Below are 5,993 nucleotides of genomic sequence, written 5' to 3' on the forward strand. Positions count from 1 at the left end.
AAAGTAGGGTTGAAGGGAACACTAGGGAAGGCAGGCTGGGGGGGAGGGAAATTGGGAACACCCACTTTTGAAAAGGGATGCAATCAAAGTAGAAAATAGAACAAGTGAAGGTGGGATAGGAGGGAGGGAAATATAGTCAGTCTTTTACAAAATATCTACTGTGTTATTGTTTTTCATTAGCCACACATATACAACCTATACTGAACTGCTTGTCTTCCCAGTAAGGGTTGGTGCAAGCAAGGAAGGGAATGAATCCAGAATTCAGTTTCAAAGTCAAATGCTTAAATACACACACACACACACACACACACACACACACACACACACTGTTATTAACACTATTATACATGTAATCAGGAAATAAGATACAAAGACACTGGGACATAGAGATCCACCATGCCCTACTGGAAAAGTCGAAACGGGTACGGGAAAAAATATGGGAGAGAACAAATTGGAGGAGGCGATATCCTATGAGATGCTATTTTGGGGTGGTGGGTAGGGGAAAAATGGGGAGAAAATTTGTATCTTAAAATCTCGCGGAAATGAATGATGTAAATCAGAAGTTAATAAAGCATTTGAAAATGGAAACAAACAAAAAAAAGATTTCACCCAAGGAGAAATTTCATAAAGTCACTAGTTGGAAATAGGTATGTGACTGAAATTTTGCATTTTGGCTTCTTCCCAGAATATTTTTCTACATAGAATAATCTGAAGAGAGATTGTGATAACACTTCCCTCTAGATGTTGGGACCCAGGGAAAACCCTGCATCTTTCTTCTTTCATGGCCTCACCAACTCCTGCTCTCATCCTTCACAATGCAATGAGGAACTGAGTATTCCATCAATGGGGAGAATGTTCCATATAATTACTACTCTGAAATATGTATTCAATTCATATATTTTAACTTTGAACATGAAATTTGGGGAAAAAATATTTTTGATTTCATTGTATGAAAGGAATGAAAAAAAATTTCCAGCAAAATGCTTCATTCATTTAATCATTGGTGGCTATGAGAAAAAAAAAAAAATATATATATATATATATATGGCAGAAATTAACTGGACATAAATATTTCATTGAGTATATCTGTGATAATTTAGGAATTAATGTAAGTAATCACATTAGTTTTTAGTTTTATTTTGTATTTCACTATCTTTTAAAATCCCAATAACTTGATACAATATAAGTTTATTTTAGGTGGGGAATTCCAATTTTAAATATTAAAAATTTTTAACTTTTTTTCTCATCAAAAGAGATTATATTCAAAATCCTCTAGTCAGTGGGTAAAGAAATAATTATTAAACAACAATCAAACTATGCTTTAAGAGGGGGAATTGTTCAAGATAAAAATTGCAACAGCAAAATAAAAGGCTACTCTGTTGTTTTTTTTTTTTTGGAGGGCAATTTGGGTTGAGTGACTTGCCCAAGGTCACATGGATATTTTTTGTGTTAAGTGACCGAGGCCGGATTTTAACTCTGGTCCTCCTGACTCCAGGGCCAATGCTCTATTCCCTGTGCCACCTAGCCAGCCCAAGAGGATACTCTTGATGAATTCAAGCCACCAAAGGTTAAAATAAATTACATCTCAAGGTACTTAAAGAATTATCAAATATGATTGTCATTTATAGTGAACTTTGAAAGACAATTGACAGTAGGAATATTATGATTTAATAAAAGCAGATGTTTAATGATTTTTAAAAAAGAAGAGAAAGTATAGACCAGTAAGTATACTCATAATTCCTGGTAACATTTCAGAACATATTATTGTATGAATAGCTAGTGAATACAGAAAAAGGAAAGAATAATATAAACAACTAGCATAACTTTATCAAGAAGTCATGCTACAATGATCTAATATATATATATATATATTTTTTTTTTCTTTGACCTAGCAACTATACAAGTAACTTAGTAAAATGCTATATCTAGGATTTGCTGACATTTTATACAATTTAACTGAGTCTCTAAAGATATTCTTGTGAATGTGATGGAGAGATGTGGCCTGCATAATTGAGTTTGGTGGTTTGGAAATGGAAAATTGTTAAATGGTTTTATGTCATTTAGGAAAATGACTTCTTCTTCTGTACCCTACAGATGTTTGCTTTATCTTCTGCATTTTAATATTTTACTTATTTTTGTTGGATAGAAGTCTTATACTTGTCATCCTACAAATGATTCAAAGTGTAGGGACAGCTAACATATTTTATTAGAGCCAAAATACAAAAAAAAAATCATTTGAATACTAGGCTGAGGCTAATAAGATGAAATTTAAGTGACAAATATAAATTCTTAAGCTTGGTTTCACCAAAAAATGTTAAACAAAGAAAAACTTGCCACATATAAGATAGGGAAAGCATGAGTAGAAAACAAATGACTTCGAGAGAAAAAAAGGGCATGGAGAGTTTATTAGATACTGAGTCACATTTGATGAAAACTATGAAATGGAAACCAATAGGCAATTTATTGGTGCATTAAGAGAGGCATAATAAAGAATCCACTGATTACCTCCTGAAAAAGATCCCCAAAAGAAAACTCAAATAAATGTTATAGCCAGGTTCCAGAATTTCCAGATTAAGAAAAGACTATTACAAGAGCCAGGAAGAAACAATGTAAATATTGTGGTAATAAAATCAGGATAATGCAGGATCTTGCAGCTTCTATACTGAGGCATCAAAGGGCTTTGAATATGATATTCTGGAGATCAAAGGAGCTGGGATTAAAACCAAGAGTCACTTACCCAGCAAAACTGAGTATCATGTTTCAGGGGAAAATATGGTCATTCAGTGGAATAGAGGACTTTCAAGCATTTTTGCTCCAAAAAACAGAGTTGAATAGAAAATTTGACATTCAGATACAAGAAGCATGAGAAGGTAAACTTGGAAAAGAAATTATAAGGAACTAATAAAAGTTGAACTATTAACATTCCTACAAGGAAAAACAATAATTGTAACTTATGAAACTTTTCTCAGTAGTTGAACGCATTAGAAATATATACATATGTCCATATATTAGGGTATATGGGCATATGAATACACATGTGAATGTGTGTATATATGTTTATAGATATACATAGATAGAGGACACAGGACCAATTTAACAGGAAAGGATGATACTTCAAAGGTGAAATTAAGAGGTGAGAGGAATATAATGAGAGGAGATGGGGAGTGACAGATTGGGGTAAACTATCTCATATAGAAGTGGCAAGGGAAAATGGTTACAATGGAGGGAAAGAATAGGAAGGCAAAAGGGAATGGGTTCACCTTATTCCCATTGAATCTGGCTTGAGTAGGCAGTGAAATACATACTAAATAGCGTATCTCACACTCCAGGAGAGTAGAGGGGAACGGGGATGAGAAGAGGGATGATGGAAGTAGGGACAGGCTGGGGGGAGGGAAGTTGGAAGCACCCACTTTTGAAAAGGGATGGGATCAAAGTAGAGCATAGAACAAGTGGGAGGTGGGATAGGAGGGAGGGAAATATAGTCAGTCTTTTACAATATATCTATTGGGTTATTATTTTGCATTAGCCATGCCTGTACAGCCTATACTGAACTGCTTATCTTTCCAGTAAGGGTAGGTGACAAGGAAGGAAGGGAATGAATCTGGAATTGAAAGTTTTAAAATCAAATATTCAAATATGTGTATATGTATATATGTATATGTGTGTGTGTGTGTGTGAGTGTGTATATATATACATATGTATATATGTGTGTATGTATATATACATATATATGCTATTATTAATACCATCTTACATGTAATTGGGAAATAAGATATACAGGCACTGAGGCATAGAGATCCACTGGAAAAGTTGAAAGGGGTATGGGAGAAAATACAGGAGAGAGCAGATTGGAGGAGGGTATATCCTGTGAGACTGCTATTTTGGGGTGGTGGGTAGAGGAAAAACAGGGAGAAAATTTGTAACTCAAAATCTGGCAACAACAAATGATGTAAATCAGAAGTTAATAAAGCATTTGAAAAATTAAAAAAGAAGACCTTCCTCGCAAGGTTATTTGGAGGATAAAATAATATAATACCTGAAAAATTACTTTGCTTTGAGGGAATATATAAGTATGTAAAGTATTATGTTTCTCTGTCTCTCCATCCATCCATCAATTCATTTATTAGGTACTCACTTTTCTAACCTATGAGATCCCAGAGGCAACAAGGCATATGGTTTCATTTATCTTTACCTAGAATAGTATCTTTATGTACACTATAAGAGATACTTGATATATGTATTTCATATTTAATTCAATTGTATCTGAGTCTAAGATATATTTGTATCCTCAGTACATATCAGAATATTTTAAACATAGTAGATGACTAAGAAATGAAGGTTGGATTGCATGACATTCACCTAACTTATCTTAAAAACACATTGTACAATGTTAGGCCAATTCTATTCAATTAGTCTTATTCACTGAAGTATCCTGCCTAACTAAAGACTCTGGGTGAACTGACAATGCAATCCTTCCAAAACTCTTTACATATGCTGTAAGCAACAATGGGAATCTTCTATCATAGGATCATTCCCGTGGCTCATTTCCCTCTTCATTTTAAAATTCCACAGTCATATTATCGATCAGATAATTATCACCAATAAAATAACAGCTTACTGACTATCTTACCTAAGTCATTACTCAGCCCAGCAGCCTATCCATCTAAATCTGGTTTCCAAGAGAGATATTTATACATAAAATGTAATTGTAAAAATAAGACGATTGTAGGTGAATTTTAAAACTTAAAAAAATTCTTGAAAATAGTAATATGTTACCTTCTAGGTGGCAATGGCAAATATGTGTATCAATGGGACAGAATACACTGAAGTGTTTGTAGTTATTCTAGAGAATGGAAGATGAATAAATAAATGAAATATATCAATAAACATTTACTAAGTACCTAGTATATCCCAGGGACTATGCTAAGTACTAGGGAAAATGAATAAGGCAAAAGATAATCTCTATCTTCAAGGTAGTTATAGCAAAATGGGAGAGAGAATATGCAAACATATATAAAAAGCAAACTATTTATAGGATAAATGGGAGATAATTGACAAAAGAAATTAATAGAGGTTGAATAAGGCGTCCAGTTGAACGTTGGATTTTAACTGGGATGTAAAGGAATCCACAGAGGTCAGTTGTAGGAGGAAAAGAGGAAAAGCTTTCCAGGTATGTGGGACAGCCAGAAAACCTGTGGAGTCTATTGTCTTTTTTCTAGAACACCCAGGAGCTCAGTGTCACTGAATGAAAGGGTACACATCAGGGAGTAAGATGTAAGAAGACTGGGAAGACAGAAAGGGATTATGTTATGAAGGGCCTTGGATACCAAAAAAAAGAATTTTGTATTTGATCCTAGAGGCAATAGTAAGTCATTTGAGTTATTGAGTTGAGGTTGGGTTGTAGTAACATGGTCAGACAATGACTTTTGGATAATCAAATAAATGACTAAATGTAGAATGGATTAGAATGGGAAACTTATAGCCTAGTCCCTTTTCAACCTCTTTCTCTCTCTCCAAATGCACATCCATATACATATATACACACATACATACATATATGTATGTGTAAGTGTGTATGTATATATGTGTATACACACCCATGCATATATTATCTATACATACATATATATATATATATGTTTGTAGATAGATAGATAGATAGATTTGACTATCTATCTATCTGTAGATAAAAGATTTACTTTACAGTAAATTTTCAGGAAAACATTTTTTGGTTTGTAGCAAAGTATACCTTATTGTGATACCACGTTTCCCCGATAATAAGACACTGTCTTATTAATTTTTTGGACAAAAAAACATCAGAGGGCTTATTTTCAGGGGAGGGCTTATTTTAATGAACATTGACAGCAATTTTAATAAACAGGTAAGTGTGAACAAAAAAAATGTACCTTTATTCAATAATGAATTCAATAAAGAACAGGTTGACGCGCTCACTGCTGCAGCTCTGATTAGATGCAGCTTGGAGCGTGGCGTGC

The sequence above is a fragment of the Petaurus breviceps genome, unplaced genomic scaffold (genome assembly GCF_028583685.1).
Source record: "Petaurus breviceps papuanus isolate PSGF00001 unplaced genomic scaffold, PetGlider_PUasm1.0 41, whole genome shotgun sequence".
In the NCBI taxonomy this organism is placed as follows: Eukaryota; Metazoa; Chordata; class Mammalia; order Diprotodontia; family Petauridae; genus Petaurus; species Petaurus breviceps.